We start from the raw sequence: 19,782 nt of genomic DNA on the forward strand, positions 1-19,782 counted from the left end.
AGGTTTTCATTTCACAGTATCCCAGCCTTCACCCCTTAAAAACCACTAAATCCCATAAGTGATCCCAAGATGATGCTGTTTAGCATGGGACTATTCTTTTCGACGAAGCAGCAAGAACGGCTGCATAAGCACTTGAAAATGTGCGAGTCTTGCCAGGTTGTGAGAGTAACACAAAACTTGAACCTTTTAGAGGAAAAAAGAGGAAAAAACCTCCAAAATGAAAAAATTAAAACCACTCTAGAAATTAGCCTGTATTATCATAACATCTGTTTCATATCCACAGATCTGACGGAAATTCCCTCTTAAGGAAACAGCCCCTTTCCTACTTACTTATTGATGACTTCTCAAATAGTATTGGCTCTGCTCGCTGCATCCAAACATCTTCCTTACTCCTCCTGGGGAATCCAGTGCAAGGATCCTCCTGTAGACATCCCTTATGGAAACACATCCATAATCCACATCAGCCATGACGGGGTGAAGAAGTTTCCTGGTTCTGATTGTCCTGATTGGAACATTCTGCTGATGAATTAAAATAGGTAAAGTGGCAGTTAGACCATTGAAACTCAAAACAGCACAACTGGCTATAGCCAAGAGGAGCTTGGCTGAGCTTTCTGCATATTTCCCATATTACAAGGCTATCTGTGAGACAATCGAGTGATGGAAAAGTTCCAACCTTAAAAAGTTCTCACAGGTCATTAGAAGAATGTTTAATACCAACATTCTTTGTTTGCTATTAGGGTGAAAGAGCTAAAAAATGCCAAATTGTCCCAGTGAAACACGACCCAACCAACATGTTCAGCTTCTTGAGGTCTATAGGACTCTCTCCTATGTCTTTTTGATTCTATGCATCTTTCTGTCTCTGCAGTTCAAGACTGACTCAACACAGGAGTCTTCATACTGTGGTATTTCTTAGGTATCCAGACATTATATTTATAGGAATTTAGCAAAATCTGTCCTGGCCAAGTTCTCCTCACTGACTGATGGTTTCAGGCCAGGTCTGCAGTGGGTCTCAACCAGTTAACTTCAACAGAGCTTCACTGAATTATTTGAGCCAAATCTTAGGCTTCTTATTTCAACAAAGGTCCTAAATTGCTTGAGGATAATATAATGACATAGTGGAAAAGATGCATTTGCCTAACTATTCATTTACTGTCTTAAAGATCAAAATATTAAATGTGATCTCAGCTCTGACACTTCCAGGACTTGAGCCTTCAATGGATTGCATTATGCAACCAGACTTTTTGGTCAGAGGATGAGATACTCCTCTTTTCAGGAACATTTTCCGTTTTAACTTCTCATAGTCAAAAGGACAAGGTTTGGTGTATCTATTAAAGCTCGTTGTGCTGAACTCTGTCAACAGATCCATTAGATGAAATTACTACCACTAGCTCCCTCTACTAGTTTTGACCAATAGTTTTCCGTCTTCAAGATTTATTCCTAAATTTTTCCTTCCTAATTGTTTCTTTTTTTTCTTGGTGGACCATCCCTACAGTGCTTTAATCTCTGTTGATATCAACTCCATTTTTGCTTTTGCCCTTTCCTTTTGTCCTCTGCCATCATATTCTCAGAGAACAGCCCTCCCATGACTATTTACCTGCATTTCTTCAAGGTTTTTTAGCATCCAGGCTCTATACTTATGCCTACTGCTGCTTGGTTTGGTCATTAGGATACTGAGTTCAATTATCCATCAATCTATCTTTTTTTAAATGCTTCTTTCAAGAAATAACCTCACAACATTCAAGCATGGGCTTGATGCCTTCCAAGAACTGGTTCTCCAGTACAGAAATGTTGCTGTGCCTAAAATAGAAGGGTGATAGTTTCATATTGAAACAGTTCTCAACAGCAGCAGCACTAACAGTACCTTGACAAAGAAGATCGCAAAATCTGATTCAATCTGGAGAAAACTTTGTTGGTTGAAAAACAAAGAAACGTATCATTTCATTACCTCATCACATAAAAACATTAGCAGTAAAAGGACAGCAAGGAGAGAAAAATCAAGTGCTGAATCATGAAAAGACTCAGCAGATCAAGGTCTTTCTTCTAAAAAATCTTTAGCAGGGAAAAGAAGAAACTGTGGATATTATTTCCAATTATTTCTCAAATTGGAACAGAGAAAGGAAAATAAAAAATACACACACACACACAAAAAAAAAATTCCTGACTTGGTGCTACTGGAGTTTGTAGCTGGAAGGAAAGTCCTTGCTTATATTGAAGTAAAGTTCTGAAAATAAGCAAAGAACAGATTTATTGATTTTTGGTGAAGTCTGGGTGTAAAAAAGAGAAAGAATAAAGAAGTGCTCTTTGCCCGCTATGTCCAAATGACATCCCCAGTGGCCTTCTTAATGGTGGGGGAGGGGAGGGGGCAGGTGCCTACCCCGGCACATGGACACAACTGCCCTTAGGCTAGGGCTAATGGTATTGGCTGAGCCTGCTCTAAGCCTCTCTTTTCTAATAGCCAACTTTCTCTGTGCGAGAAGACAGACAGATATTGATTGGTCCAAATGCCCTTGAGTTGACAACATCTGAAATGAAAATCCACAAGGCTAGCACAAACTTTCTGCAAGTTCAATTTCTGGAATCTGATTATGAGGCTGGACTGCAGAAACCGGTCAGACATGTAAAAGGTCTCCTTTTGTCGCCGGCTTTATACGTGTAATTATCGGGAGGCAGGCAACTTCGTCAGATTTGCCAGACAAATGGCAATTTTAAGAGGCAATTTAAGGGTAATAGCGTTTTGATTAAAGGAAGAAAGCCAGCCACCTCCGTTGCAAAGTTTAACGACAAAGGATCTAATTCGCAAAGACACGGGTCGCATTTCCTAGCTCTAAGCAATAATTAGGTATAAATAAATAAAATATGCATTCTCTTTTCATCTGCTGCTATAAGGAGTGCTTTCAGAAGTTACTGAATTGTGTTAGAGAAAGCTACACCATTTAAAAGAGTTCACCTTTCAGGGAAGTTACTTCATCCACACAAAGTCTAAGGTTCAAACTCAAGTTGACTACAAGACTGGTTTTATTTTCTATTTACTTTGTTCACTGGAATTAAAATATTGAAGTTACAGCTTGAAAGTGCTAAGGATAGTGAACAGAGAAAGCTGGAAGAGTTTGTTTGTACCTTATTAAGCTTTCTTTTTTTATTCTACAAATTCCTTCTAAATCAATACATTGACTACTGTATAAACCTTAAATAAAGCATTATTAAAGTAGAAGCAGTGTTCCTGTCGTGGTGGGTTATTTAGAAGCATAAAAGATACACTCTTAAGAATCAGTCTCATGCTAGGTAAAGTACAGCTGGAATACACATTAAATTTATTCAGTCATTGATTTGTAATGTTGATCCTCCATGGCTTCATGTTTCTTTTCTCATTAATCTTAGTTAACCCTCTCAAAACAATGCCAACATTGTCGTTTGATGTATTGAAGATCCAACATGCAGAGGATGCTGCTTTCTGGACTATGATTCCTGCCATCAGTAGGGCTAAAGTCACAAAACCAGAAAATCTTTTTTGCTTGTTTTTGTATTAAAAATAAATATTAAAAAATAATTTAAAAAAATAATATTTCTCTCAGAGGGAGAAACAAAGGAAGAAAAAAGAAGTTGTCCTAAGACAGGGCATCTGAATCATTTGGTTGCAGAGTATTAATAGATCTGCTGGAGGTCTTCTATGGGGCAAGGAGCAAACTTCTATGGTCTTTCCACTAATAAAAAAATCATCTCCAGAAGAAAGTCGCTACAGCAAGAGGCAGAAAGCTGCAAAGAACAATCCTAATTTATTAACTAAGATCTCTGCCTATAAAATGCCATTAACTATTTTTAGTTTCTTCTCATCAAAATAATTCCATCTTCTACTTCCGACTCCTTCCTATCCACCCAACTATCAATGTTTTTATAAAGAAGCTGGTTGAAGAGGCGAGATCATTTTTGGAGGAACCATACATTTATCATCACATGTCACGATGCATGCGACAAATATCAGCTGTTCAGAATAAATGGCCCACTTCTGTCATATCTCACTGCAAAACCACAACTATGTTCATAGCCCTTCTTGAGGATGCAAGTGCTTTTGTTATTGATCAGCTCTATGAGCTTTGATTTTAGCATCTGGGTTTCTTTAAAACTCATCTGTCTTTTAATCATCATGTCCAAACTTTCCCATCTGAATTTTTAACAAGCTTTGAATACCAACAATATATTATCAATATAGGAAAAAAAATGAAAAAAAAACAAACTTCCCAAGCTTCCATTTTGCCCATAATTATTTACAGGCTGCAGAAGATCAAGCCACAGATGAAGAATGGACATGTCCTTTTGTATCCACAGAAGTTACATTCAGCATCAAGGGGGAAATGTTTTAGCAGGAGGCAGACTATGAGGTAAACAGCAGCAGCAAATGGGAGTCTTGTTTCAGTAAATCCATCCCTTGAAATTGTTTCTTCCTTCAGTACCAAGTAGTCTTTATAATCTTTTTGTTTTGTTTTGCTTTTTTCAGATAGCTGCGATAATATTAAAACCGTGTTTCGCAGCAAAGAGCATTTGTGGGATTTTCCTAAGAGATGTGGCTTTGGATAGGAAAGTGCAATTGAGTTAAAGCAGTAGGAGAGCCCGGAGTCAGTGGGGTTGTTGTGATCAGTTGACCACTTCCCAGTAGGCATCTCTGCAGCCACTGAGAATTACTAAACACCATTTCAAGGAATATAGGTAATTCAGTCAACCAAAAAAACAAACCAAATAACCCCAGCATAAAATACATTTTAAAAAACCCTACTGGCAAGTGAAAAGTGGAAATCCGTTGAACCGGCTTTGAATCGTTCCCAGTTTACTTAGCTAAATAAAAATCAGATAAAATTTCTTAGTGTGCACATGGATTAGAAAACAGATATTTCTGCAACCACTGAAATGTTTTTGAGATAGAGAAATGACCAAGCTGGCTTTCCCCCCCCCCCCAATACTTAGAACATATCACACCTTTCATGCAAGTATGTCACAACGCTTTACAGAGTAAACAAGAATACACTATTTGGTAGGACAATTTGGAGAAGACATTCCAACTGAAGACCTTCCTTGCGGTCAGATAAAAACATGGCTCTCTGTGGCCTGGCCGTGATTTTTGCTGAGGTGTCCAGAAAAATCCTTGTAATCTCCGCCATATTTTCATACCATTTTTCATGGTGGATTCAAGCTGGCTGGTAAAGCCAGGACAAATATCTGAGGAGCTCTCAGTGCAGCTCATGCAATTCTCAGTCTGTTGTCTTTTTACTTAGCATCCCCGATTTATCATCATCAAAACAAAAATAAAAAATTGTAAAAAGAAATCCTCAGCTGAACTTTCACAGCCACTATTGACGAGTAAACACATGTATATATGTCCATACAGATGTCACGCGCTTTTTCTATAGTACCGGCGCATGCAAAATTGAATGAACAATATCTGTTCGTATTTTATCATTATTGCACTTCTAAGACAATACTCTGCTACCTCTATAAAGAGTGATAGGACAGGCAGGCTGGAGTAGCTGCAGGGGATCCTGCGCCTGTTGACTGCCAAAGCTGCTCACTACTTAACAACTGATCAACTGGCCCCCAAGGCAACAGCTTAACAAGCCCCAGTAGAAGTGGACTCGAGATTTCTTCCTCAGCAAAGAAAATGAAACCATTTACCAGCTATGACCAATATCTAGAAATCAAGGGTAGCAGCACCAACACCACTTCAGCTCCACAGCTCTTTAGAAACAGCAAGGTATTTTAGGATGAATTCCTAAAGTCGAGCATGGCTTAAAAATATTGCAATAAGAGAGGGGAATGTGATCCAGGGCTGCTTTGTAGAGACAGAGCTTGGCTTGCTGAGCCTTGCACACTTACTGACTCCAACACCGCCGGCGAGGAGGGATGCTCGTGGGTGCTCCGGGGCAATTCAGTGTCATACGTGTGCGAGAGAGAGAAAAATAGAGAGAAAAGAGAGAGCTTGAGTACCGAAATGCAGCAATTCCTCTGGGGTGAGATGTGGCAGCTGTTTACCAGCACAAAGCAATTCTGTGCAGCAGTTTCGGAGAGGAAATGAAGAATACTGTACTCGGCTGAAACTACAGGGGGGATTTTAGGAAGGCAGAATTTAATTACCCAAGCTGGAATTTGGCCAGGACACCAGGGCTCACACCTCTGCTCTGGTGAAAAGTGCCAAGAGGTCTTTAACAGTAACGAACGGTCAAGATTTTGGGTTAGTGTTTCACCTGAACAACAACGCCTTCAATAAGGTTTTGCTCCTTACCAGCGTATTAACAAAACCTTATCCAAAAGTCCTTGTTTTTGCAGTAGAGTTACCATGAAGAACAGCTTTTCTTATGAAGTTGCTGTTTATCTCAGGATCATGTAGAAAAAGCCGCCTCGTAACACGTCTTCAGGTCCACTGCAGGAAATGAAAGGAATATTTGCCATTTTCAGGCAGGGTAGACCACAGAGACTGCCACCTAATATATCCAGATTAGCTGAATCAGTTCCATAACCTACCAATAGCCTGACGCATTTCCTAAAGCATCCATACTCTAGTCCTTCTATCCCTCAAGTCAGCAGTGTTCTTCTTAGGAGATTTTTTTTCTTTTTAGCAATTTATCAAAAGGGAACTTGAAGCCAGTGGGGGGGTTGGCATTTTTCAATTTGTTTCTACGGCTCGCTTTTTATGGATTTAATCCTGGAGCCATCAGGAGAGGTGTGAAGAAAACCTGCAAGGACAAACCTTATTTGAAAATTGAAACAGCCTGTTGACAGCCCACCTTCCCGCACACAGATTTATTAGCATATGTTATTATACTTGGTGCATTTACAGGACCGTGTTACTTGGGTGACTGGGTGAGGGTTCTCCACTTCAAATTTCTCCTCTGTTTTCATTTCTGACATTTCTTCCTTAGATATATTCTCCAAATTAAACTTGCAGTTTTTTAATGTTGTTTGAGTCCTACCTCCAACTCCTCATTTCTAGATCATTATTCACATTCTCACTATATTATATACTGAAGAACTTGACTATAATGAGGTTGCAGATTGCTGAAACTACCTTGTATTATGTTAACCAGTAACCATCACATCATTTCTTTGTATTTTCTGCTTGTACTAGACTGCTTTACGCTGAGATTGGAATGAGAACTGTTTTCTGCTCCATGCCTCTGCATTGTCCTCTGCAGAAGAGCTCACAAACATTTTTGTAATGACCACATTACTGCTATTAATGAAGAAGATGTCAGCTCCGGAAGCCTAGTAAGTGTCCAGACATGGCCATTTGCAAAACCTTCTTGGAAAAAGTGAGCGGCCAAAAACCCTGGCTAACTCTAAAATGTCTGTGGCAACTTCTAAGAAATTAAGTCCTCAAAGAGATGAAACTCTATAACCTGGAGGTCCTAAGTTTTTGGAAGAACATTGTCAGACTTTCAGAGGTAGCTTTTGGGTTTGTTTACCAGCAAGTACAAGTGTTTCTTAGGTATGCTCAAGCATATGTATTGTAATCAAACTTGCAAATGCTAATCTGTCATAAATTACAGTAGTCTCAATCTGTAGAGACAAGTAAGGATGGTCTTCAGAACCTGCATCAATAGAAATGGAGCATCGCCCAGTATCACATTCAACACAAGAGAATGGGTAACACGTCACACACAGATGACACGATCTCAGTGAAATAACCTAAGTACAAAATAGAGGAACAAAACAGTGTGGATTTACCTAACAAAAATAATAATAAAAAAACCCTTTAACTTGAAATTCTGGGCATGACTGCTCTTGTGATGCCGCCACCGGTATGTGAAATTTGAGCTCCATGTCTGCCAGCACCAGGAGGATTTCAATATCACAAGTCCTAATGATTTCTATTGCCTCATCGTAGCATCCTCTGAAAGAAAACAGAGGACTGGATCAATGTGGTCATTGACTGGCTCAGTGTACGGAGAGCTGATGCACATTAATACCGTCTACATTCAACCGGAGCATTCCTCGGAATTACAACTAAAGGTATAACAACGCAATCTTCGCTTTAAACTGAGCAATCCCGAATTGACTTTTGCAGCTCTGTTTTCAAGCAGACACTGCTGGCTCCATCGCAAGGCAGTGTCGCAAGCCCCCAAGCATCCTCTCCATAAAGAGTGGAGTGTCGTTAGGTGAATTAACCCTCACACACAAACCATCACAGCACACACCCGCACCATTTAAAAGTACTTTTCACTTCTAAAGCATCTCTGTAGTGTATGTTGATCTATAGGTGCTTTGTATATACTCTTAAAAACCTCACAGGAGATGGTGAGAGGTAAGAATCAATACTCTCATTTTATAGATGAGCAACCAGATTAAACAACATACCAAAGGCTACACAAATGTTTTTACCACATGTCCATGAACTGGAATCCTACTCCATTGCTGGGATGCATATAGGATTTTCTGTTAAGCTATAAAACTCATCTTTCTTTCAACCACAATGAACTTGCCCATAGTGTACAACTATCCTGACATTCTGCGGCCTCCTTTTTTCCACCTGTTTGTTTCACTGATGCAGTATCACCTCTGTAACATGGAAAAGCAGACAAACCATCAAGTCCTGCTTTCTGACATAGCAGAGCAAGAGGATTAAAGAATAACTGTTCAGCCTGTAAAATTAAATTACATATACTGTACACACCATACCCCATTTCATGTACTGCAGAAGAGATCTTGTCAGTGCAGCTGAGGTCTGAGCTGGGGCCAAGGTGCTACACTGTTTATTTCAACAAAAAAGTGACCAGAAGGAGGAAATCCCTATGACCAATAAAATTAACACTGTCGTTCACTGGTACCCAGAGACCAATGGCAAGCTGCAGGTTTTAGATGTTTTGGGGGATGAATACCTAACAACCAATAATTCACCCAGCCAAGACAACTATTAGGAGTAAAGAGAGTCCTGAATATAAGTTTTAAAAGAAATGAAGCCTTAGATATATTCTTTCCAAGTGTTCATCTTAAATTTTGATTTAGTTCAGTGTTTGGTCCATTTCTTTACACAGAAAAACTAGCAAAAGCTAACTCTGTGCCACAAGACTATTTTCAAAGAGAAAGAAGAGAAAATTCACAGAGCAAATATAATCTTTCAGAATCCAGAATCTCAAAAACAGGATTCGAAATTATGCTTGAGTGCGTTTCAGTTGCATTTTTGAATCCTAGTTTGATACATTTCAACAGAAAAACATCCTGTCTAATGAACTGAGAGAGTAAATTAGCAGAGCAATGTGAATCGTGATTACCCAGAGCACAACTACGAAAACAACTACAGTTGTATAATTTCTTATTTGGTATATATCTTCTATACTGATTGCTGATGTCATTCAGAAAATAATAAGTAAATGCCTCAAAATAATGTTAACTTTTGAATATTTGAAAAATACTTTTGAATGTTGGGGTTTTTGGTGTTGTTGTTTGGTTTGGGTTTGGTTTGCTTTTTTTGAGGGGGGAAGGGGGATTGGTTGGTTGTTTTTCTTTGTTCTTGGTTTTCCTGTAGGGAAACTGGCAATTCTAATGTCACCATTAGAAAACAGATCAGTCATGAGTGTTATTTCTACCGCTTAGTTAATTCAGCATGGACTAGTTCTAAACTTAAAGCAGAGAGACCATTACTTTTTCCGTGCCACACAAAGTCTACAAATTTTAAGCAAGAATATAAGATATAACTGTGACTTCTTGGAAATGAAACAAAATAAAACAAAACAAACTTCTCCATGTGATAACTTATTCAGCGTATAGTCAGCACAACTCATGTTTTCACGCAGGTACCATTTACCAGAGCCTGATAAATTAATAGTAAACACACAGTACAAACTTCAGCTCCATTATTCTGTATCAGGAATGCTGAGAAATAATTTCTCATTATCTCAGTGACAAAAGCTTTTGTTTCTTAAAAAAGTCTTCTCACACCCCTTAACTTCCTACCTGACATCATTTCAGAAGTTCTCAGGAACCATTCTCCAGTATTAGCAACTCTCAAATGAGATAAAGTGATATCACATGTATATAATCATGGTATCTACAAGGCTAAAATACAGATAAATATCTATTTATAGAGATGTTTACATGTTTGTTTCTGTATCTTCCTTCACAATGTAAAAATTCCAAAATACCTGTTGTTAAGTAGCCCAGGCAGATGTTGTATGTGTTGGAAACTTCTTGAAGGTTTTAATTCCAACCACTAAATAAATAGTTCATGAATATTTTCACATCTAAGACTACCAGCAATTTTTCTTTTCCAGCGAAAGAATTTCGCTTAACATCATGGGTCAATCAAGTGCTTTAGTCTCTGGAGAAAGTGGAAGAAATCACTTGAAAATGGCTGGAAAAAAATCTTAGTTCCAGAAGGAGTTTTGAAAAGGTGGACTCAAGGTCAGCAAAGTGCTAAACGCTGTTCCCAACTCTCGCCAATCCCTTGGTGATCCAGTTCATACGGCAAGTTGATTAGAACAAGCGGAGCTGACTGCCTTAAAGATGCCTTGTAATTGGCCACAGTGCATCTGTTAGACTTGTAAAAATGAGGTGTATTTTATGGAAAGCCAAGGTAGACTTGTGTACACATCTTAGAAGAGGAAGAACAGATGCTCAGTGCCTTAAAAGATATAAATACATATGCTGTGATTTAAGTTGTAAAGATGCATAAACACATATTTTCAAAAATCATTCTCAATTAACCTTAAAGATCTGAAGACCTGGGCAACTTTTATGTCTAATTGGAGCAGCCTTCATATGATAAAACTATTTTTCAGAACAGAACTTCACCACACAGCTGAAGCATTTCAGAGTTGGGTTAGTCCCATTTTGTTAAACCTGTATGTGTAAAGCACAATGATCAAATTAGTGAATGTCATAGCGTTTTGGAAGTGACTCTTCTGTCTAGAGAACAAATACTACTATTGACCTGAATCCCAATAAACTGACATTATTATGTGTCAGCCAGTCATTTTTATATTAAGAATAAGCCAGTGCATGTAGAATTGATTATAAAAGCTAAAGGCTCTTGGGATCCCCTACACTAAAATTAAGCTCAACAAGATCCTCAGAAAGCTAAACAAACTGTCCAAGCTTGTGGAGATTTGTTTTGGCTGGGAATACTGAAGAAAAAATAAATAAAATAAAATAAAATAAAATAAAATAAAATAAAATAAAATAAAATAAAATAAAATAAAATAAAATAAAATAAAATAAAATAAAATAAAATAAAATAAAATAAAATAAAATGGAAGAGAGGACTTTGTGATTTTGAATAGGTCTTCCAAAACTATCATCTCACTTATTAAAGCACCTGCTGGATCCCTTATTTACGAAGAGGTTTAGACTAATCAGTTTATTAATTTGATTTATTCAGAGCCAGCTCAGAACATTTTAGGCTGCAGTAGTTGACCTGGCAATCAGCTGACTCTATTAAGTCTATGACTTAAAAATCTATTTATCTTCTTGTTTAACTTAAAGGACGCTGGTTTTTCACATCTGTAGATCCTCAGAGGTTAATTCATGTACACGAGATTGTTAGAATAGAAAAGGCAAAATTTTTAAACTATAGTAACATAATGTAGAGTAATATAATTATATTCAAGAAGAAATCAGTACTTTTTTTTGCATACATTCACATAAATATTTTCTAGACACAATATGTATGTAGCTTTCAGGAATAATTTCAGAATTTTTTTCACTAATAATTTCAAAATGATTATTTTTGCCAAGTTTCACAATATATTAAGCATATCAAACACAGTAAAATTAAGTTCTTACCAAAACTGCAGCTGTATAAAGAAATTTCTAGTTTAACCAGCTGGACTCACTGGGATTTACCACATGAAAAATACGGTGGTTTATCAAAAGAATAAATTAACACTACTGCATTTTATAACTATTACTTTGAATTTAACAGTAATTCAGTAAAATTATTTACCCTACTTCGTAACACAGGTGTCTGCAAAGAACAAAGTCAAACCTCTGTTTGAAGTCAAAGTTGTTCTGTGATTGACATACCGTAAAAATAATACAACAGAGCTATCAGTACATTGGATGAACAAGCAAAACAGAATGTGGGCTGGAAATCAAGGTCATTTTTGTAACTTTGTCAGAATTTTGCAAAGAGCCTTATTTTGACTCTAACGGGAAAGACACTTTGATGCTTTCCTTTTTAGTAATATTAAAAATCACTTCAACAGGACTGCAAAAGATCGGGGAATAACTCCATAACCGTTGTACCTGTGCAAAACTTTTAATTCCACGCTCATTTAGAGCTTCCATATTTCTACAGATTTTCCATGTAACAAGATTACAAAGGTTATGAAGTCACTGTAAGCTTTTCAATTTGTATGGATTTCTTCTAAAAATCACAGTTGGATGCATGAATTACTTGGTGGAATTCCATGACCGCTTGTGCAGAAGGCCAGATTGGATGACCATAATAGTCCCTGTTGGTCTTAAAATCCATGAGTCAATTAATATATGAATCTGATATAATTTAGAGCCTTGTTTTCTTGGATCCACTTGAGATTAAATATAAACGGCTAAACTTTAATTATTTTAACATCTGATATTTGTCAAGCAAATTACTTCAAAAATCAAACCGTGGCTTTCCATCCTGGTGAAAACATTTAATTACACTAACTACTAGTAAAATTAGTTCAATCTGGTCTCAAATGCTTTTGGTTAGTGTTAAATACTGACATGTCTATTTATCATCCCTCCAGGTTCTGACATTAAGTAACATATTTCCCAATTCCATCAAGGAAAATATTTGTCTACTCACCTGCAACAGAGGCAACAAAAACAACTACCTGTGGCTGTGATCTAGTAATTGTTTCCAAAGACCTGAGGAGTAATAAATATCATTATTACTAATTATTATAAGAGCTAAAAATGTGGATTTTTGCATAAGGTTAAAAACTTTTTAAAAAAATCATTCAAAACAATAACTCTAGGTTAATAAAACATTTATCAGTGACAAGATACCTGCAAAGCCACCTATTCTGTTCCAGTAAAGGTGGCAACACTTGGGCACACAACCAACCAAAAATATTCTGATTACTGATAAATCACCTTTCTGCTGAGGACCTGACAATTTTTTGATATCAAGATTCACATAGAGAAGATGTTAGGACTGAAATAAATATATTTTTATGCATTCTTTGACCTATTTTGCTTGCTACATCTGCAAGTCTCTTCACTAAAATTCTTTTGCATCGCAATGATATTTTTGGAAGTGGGCCGACAGCAAGCTAAGCCAAGAAACAGAGGAAGCCAATTGTCTGCTTAGAGGCAGAGTGTTGTTTAAAAGTGAAAAGTTTGCAAACATCAGTGTTATGTTAAGTTTCACTTACGGATATTAATATGAGCGTGTCCACAATAAGCTGAGGTAGCAATATTATTTTCATTTGTTCATACTGTGCATTTTCATCATGACAGTAAAAAAACATTCCTCTGGAATCACTCTAGCACTGCAATAGCTGGGAGTAGTAAGGTGAAATATGGCAGAAAAATAACATTTGGCCAAGCAACGTGTTATCGAACACTGTGACAAAAAATGGCTCTGATTTCAACAAGGTCACATCTTTAAAAAAAAAAAAAAATCACACGTCTTGAATGCATAACAACTCATTCTTACACTCTGAGTTTCACTTACGAGGGAAGATGGCCTGCTAAAACCCATTTTAGATGCACTAACAGACAAAAATTAGTGCCATTGCTTTAACATGAAGAATTCTACAAGCCCAAACAAACCCTTCTCAAACCGCAGCATCACCTGAGTTGCTGAGTCGAAGTCTGGACAAACATTTGCGTGCTGGTGAAGAGTCAACTACAACCTATCAAATGACCTGAGGTGAGCAAGGCACATTGAGACAATTAAAATTATTTATACCCACTTGGAACTGAACAAAATTAAACATTAAAATGTTAAGATGGCTTGTGTTTGTCCAAAACCAGTATGAGATGACCTAACTTATGGTTTTACAGATCTGTTAAAATGTCTAAGGCTAGAGCTAAGGTTGCATATGTTACCTTACCTTGAGAACTTCTCTCTGCTGAGATTCGAGCAGAATTTTCACCCAACAACTTATATTTCCCTGTGTTGTTTTTTTCCTGGGATAATACACATGCACAGGTAGGAAGGTGTAGTCAAACACAAAACACACCTCAGCCTGGTAGTTCTGATCTCCTTTAATCTTCCTCTCTTGATTAACAGTAAGCGTTTCTGTGAAGGACATTTGACGTGGTGCAATAGGTCATTTTTCCGGTCTCAACCTTGGCAGTGTAATCAGATACACGGCATGCTTAATAGAGGTCAGTTAATGCAAAGATTAAAATTAACGGGAAGTCAATAAGGGAATAATAAAGGAAAATGATCACCTTGTTGCTCCCACTTCGTAAGAGTAAACCTCACATTGCAGGCCAGTAGTAAAAAGAACAAATTTAGTCGCAAACGATCCAATAGGCCTTCATAAGCCCTCCAGCAAACAATTTAATGATTTCAGGTACCCTTTAAACTAAGTGGCCAATCACTGTTAAATCCTTTGGTATTCATTGTAATAACATTGATCATGATGAACTCTTTTGGTATTAATGTGGATGTAATATATACCTTTTTAATTATAGAACAAGAAAATCCAATTACCCCTTTGCCTCATCAAAGTTCTTTGCTAGCTGCGACTATTTAAACATACATTATGAAACATTCAAACTGAAAGAGATTTTTGTGCAAAGCAAGGGCCAAATCCTGCCAGATGCTGACCCCTCTTAACTTGCAGCAATTTTGGGAGAAAACGAGCATGCTGAGCACCTCTGAGGAGATGCAAGGCTCTTTGCAGGATCAAGCCTTGATAGCACAGGGAAAGGTAGAGGATGTAGTCATCAGCTTCAGGAAGAGCCTGATTAAAAAGGCAGAAAACATTTATTTATATAAGGAAGTGGAAGCCGTTATGCACATTTAACAGGATTAGTAATTGGGACACAATTTACTCTGTCGAAACATGAATTAAAAATGATGAGCTGAGCAAACTGATTGACTCTGATTCCATGTGCCACCAGCCGAACTCTCCACAATTTTTCCCCTAGCTCCAGGAAACAAGTCACACTCCAGCCAAGTCAACTGGAAGGAGAAGCTCACGTCCTCTGATGCCACCAGCCTTCTTTGCAACCCAGGTGAACAGATATATCGTGCTGGTCTTTCTTACACGGGTAGAGATCTGCTTCCCACTCACGGCACCATGTGGGCAGGGACTATTTACACAAGTAAGACCACTGAGATTTTCCCCTGCATCAATAGCCAGAAAGGTTTATCTGAAGGAAAAATATAGCCTTCCCAAGAGTTCAAATCCCACTTTCTTATGCAGTTCCTGCTTTAGGAAAACTCTGAGAAGGTGACTATAGAGCTCAAAATTTAGCTATTGAGAGTTAATCCAAAAAAAACCAACAAAAGTTCTAGAATTAAGTAGTCCTTTTTGAGCTGATCATCTGCTGTAAATAAAACTAGCTTCAGAAATATATAATTACTCAGTGTATCAGTCAGGTTCCCCTATGTGGTGGGAGTCAACCTTTTTGAAGGATGAGATCAGCCCATGCCCGGTGATTACGCTTCATTATTTAATCAAAAATGGGGGTTTGCTCAAATACATTTGTTTTTGTCCCTTCCTAGCAACTGGCCAAGCAAACCTCATGTCAGAAATGTAATTAAAACATCTATTTTTGGCCACCCTGTCACTTCAGTCCCATAAAAGCAATACTTGCCGGAACAGCTCCAGCAGAACTTCATAACATCACCAAGAACACAAAACAGTGCAGAAACCTGCTATTGACGGGAACCCGTTGGGCATTTTCTCTTATTCCAGTTGAAAACCACCACAAAAATCACACACAGAAGAGAATTTTAATGACACCTCCAGTAGATTAATCTAGGCAGAGCTGTCCCAAATGGCAAGCTGTAACCGAGGCAGCAAGGTGTACTGTCTGACTGGGGAGCAGGGGGAGTTCTGTACCACGACGATATATAAATATACTTAAACAATACATGCTTTTACAGCAAAATGGCACTGTAATCATGTCAGGCTGTAATTTGTAAGATATCACCGAGAGTTTACGAGATAATTGCCTGATTTCTATAGCTCCGTTGCAACTAGAACCTGTTAATCTCAAAAGTAGCATTCAGAAAGAACAACACCAAGTTTTCATGATGCTTTAATGTTACATGAGGCAGTATAGGATTAATAAAGATATTGTAAATGTATTAAATATTGCTCTTTCTTTAAAAATTACATTATAAAAATTTTTCTTAAACATTATTTGAATAAAGCCTCATTACTCACAGTCCAAAGAAGTTCATTAGGAGAAGATCACTTTGGAAAGCATTCAACTAACTAGCCTTTCTTCTCAGCAGTGAATTACATTAGCTACTTCCTAGTTATTTAAATCTTGAAATAAAAGATGTAAACGCTACAGTGACATCTTAAGATCATTGGTAAGGCAGGTCTTGCATGCACAAAAATGCCCAGCTGGTCTGGAGATAAAACAGATTGATAATTAGTTGCAAAATGTAGCATTTCATCAGGAATATTTTGAATAATCCAATTTATCTTTGTCAGATACGCGGCGCTTTTTTTTTTTTTTTCTTTTCCTTCGGAGGCTCTTTGTTCTTTAACATAATATTATAATTTCAGCCTCCTAATTAAAGCGCCGGTCGGTGGGACCTGCCTTGATGTCACGCCGCGGACCGGGGGCTGACGGCACTGCGCGGAGATAAGGTGCCTGCCCTGAGCCACACGCCACTGCTAACTACCGCGGCGCCCGCTGCCTCCCACCATCCTACAGAGGCTGGAACTGGTTTGATACGGGGAAGATCAAAGCCGGCGGGTTGGCAGGGAGGAGGGCCCGGCTCTGCGGGCTGGTGGGCGCGAGCGCGGCCGGTTCGGCAGCTGGGCCCGCTGCGGCTGTGCGCTCTCGGAGCGCCGGCTCCCACCGCCTCGGCTTCCTAATTAACCCATGAAAATTCTCTGTCCCCCGCGCTTGCTGCCCCACATAGGACAAGGGGTGATGGTTTTTTACCAAAGGAGGGGAAATTCAGGCTGGACATGAGGAAGAAATTTTTGACCATTGATGGTGGTGAGAGCCTGTCCCAGGTTGGCCAGAGAGGTGGTAGATGAACCATCCCTGGAGATATCCCAGGCCAGGCTGGACAGGGCTCTGAGCAACCTGAGCTGGTGAAGATGTCCCTGCTCATGGCAGGGGTGGCACTGGGGGAGATTTGATTGCCCCTTCCCACCCAAACCATTCTATGATCACCCTTCTTGTCGTAACCTCATGCTTCACCCGTTGGAGAAGGGGCATTCTGTGTTTGCACTCCTTCACATTCATGATGCTTTTCCCAGGAGACCAGCATCTTCGAAAACAAGCTACAGCTGGACCAGCTGGTGGCGAGTGCGGTGGCACAGGGCAGGAGGGAGGTAGAACCAGCCACCTGGGTACCTGCTCCCGCTCTTCTCAGCGGTCCTTGTGCCTTGAGCGAGCAACACACGGGTGCAGAGACCATCCTGGCTCCACTGCAATCGCTGTCAGACACCCTCTGTCTTTCCCTGCTCCGAACTTCGGCCCTGATGCAGCAGCGTGTATTTCTTAAGCAAACACTGCGTAAACACCAGGTTTACCTCTGAGCTATCGAAGACAAAAAGAGACGCCTTTGGGACGGTCCTGCCCAGCACAGCCTCACTTCCCAGCCAAGATCTGCACATGCTGCAATCACAGAACAATTTAAAAACACAAGGAAGAGTTTCCAGCCAAATTTTAGCAAGGGTATTTTCTCAGAAGCAATACAATAACCAAATACCTCACCTGGCAGAGACAACTCTGAAAGGTTTTCAATTAGCTCTTGCAATACAACAGTCCTGCTCCTCCTCTGCTTTGCAATCCATTTACACTGGTGGGAAATAGATGCAAAGTGCTGCTGCCCCAGCCTTACACAACCAAGGACTGAACAAGCATTTGTGATCTGCAACAATAACAACTCCTGCCCAACCCATGCGCTTTAAATTGTTCATCATACTGTTGGCTATAACTTGCGCAATTCATGAAACAAACTCTCTTTCACATGCCATGCTTTGAATTTTTTAATTTCAGCTGATATCTATGAAGAAAATTAATTTGGGGACCTAGATTAAAGTTTCGTGCTCGTTCTTTGCCAAGCTGTCTTCAATAAGAGATGGAAGTCATGCAGTCTTATCAGACTGCACCTCTGATATGATAATGATATCTGTACCGCCCAGAAAGTAGGTCACAGTAATTCTTCATAGCAGTTTTTGTAACCTACTCAGGGACTACAAGGCCAGCTATTTTAAAGATAATTCTGAATTTCTTTAATAAGATTTTATTGGATTCAGATAATTGATCCGATTATTGAAACCTGGGGAAAGTGCTATTGACCTGAATATATACATCAGTAGTTCTCTTTTTTAAATGAATTTAGGTCATCCCAAGCTTATTGTCTCTGTTTAATGTCGGGCAAGGTACTCACCACAGGCCTGACGAACAGACACAGGTCCCACGTTCGTGCACTTCCCAGGGTCGTGTCCTGTGTCTGCACCTACTTCCCAAACTACATGGGCAGCTCCCTCCTCCCACGCTTCCGCTGGGTCGTGGGACTTGAAGCCTGAGTTAAGCACATTGAGACTGGTGTCACCTTGATGAGAAGAATCATGTATTTTACTTTCTTTAAGTCTTCTTTTTTTTCTTTTCTTTTTTTCTTTTCTCTTGGTAGGCAGCATCAGCTGATGTCTAAACCTCTACAGTTGCCCATCATCTTTTTTCTGGTACTCCAACTATTTCTGACCATTTAATGCGAGGCAACTCCAATTTATCTTCCATGTTGCTCTTTGCTTACTTCCCACACCATCATCTGTAAGACTTTTCCCCATAACCTTCGAAATACTTGTTTCCACAGAACCTAGCCCAACCTGCCGTCCCACACTCTTCTTGGAGAAGGAGAACCGCAGCTTGGAAGTCATTTCTAATTACATCTCATAGTCACTCTTGGTCGTTACCTTCCTTGCTGCCTGGTCTATTGCAGCGTGGTTAAGAGAAGACACCGACACCACCTCCACTATCTGGGTCCTCTTGCAGAACCAGAAGACTGCCCTGTGAGGTGATCATGGAGGAGATGGTCCATAGTGATCATTCCTGCCCCAGGTCGCTGGAAGAGCTCTGGAAGAGCTCCTTTTCCCCACCTGCTCAGTGCTGTGTAGACTCACACACACACACGAAGACTTTAACTAGGAAGGAAAAAAATGACATTTCTCCTCTTCTTGCAGTTTATCAGGTCTGAGTTCAGGGCAGTCACGCGGCTCTGATTGCCTGGGTACGCCCCACTGGCTGGGCTATTGCTCACCCTATTTCCTTGCTTTAATGCGATGCACTTGATTAGATCTCGCACACCAGACACAGCAGTGATGGGCATGATGGAAATACACACAGAGACAGAAACCTGGAACAGCCTCATTCCCACCGGTCACATACAATGTTACTGAAATTATTTGTACAGCCGTGTCGTGGACCTACCTCTATCATTCCGGATCAGTTCCTGATGACTGACCTTCCACAGCAGCGGCATGTTGTATTCAGGAGTTCGAAAATAAAAGTCTTTTTCTTTTATACTCCTCAGCTGTACAGTTCTCAAAACCAAACTTTTCCTTGACCTTAATAATCTCATCCTTAATTTGACTATGCAGAGTATTTCTTCTTTTTACTTGGATTTTGCTTTTCACAAGTATTTTGTTCTTT

General features: G+C 39.3%; 1 long non-coding RNA gene across 1 annotated transcript in view; it reads right to left on the bottom strand.

Moving 5' to 3' along the window:
• LOC110363080 (uncharacterized) overlaps positions 1-19,782 on the bottom strand; it is a 115,079-nt gene that overhangs the window by 39,760 nt on the left and 55,537 nt on the right. Inside the window, exon 9 of the long non-coding RNA XR_010473361.1 lies at positions 331-14,215. This is a non-coding gene — a long non-coding RNA (uncharacterized LOC110363080). The remainder of the gene's footprint in view (positions 1-330; positions 14,216-19,782) is intronic.

This window comes from Columba livia, chromosome 6 (assembly GCF_036013475.1).
Source record: "Columba livia isolate bColLiv1 breed racing homer chromosome 6, bColLiv1.pat.W.v2, whole genome shotgun sequence".
Taxonomy (NCBI): domain Eukaryota; kingdom Metazoa; phylum Chordata; class Aves; order Columbiformes; family Columbidae; genus Columba; species Columba livia.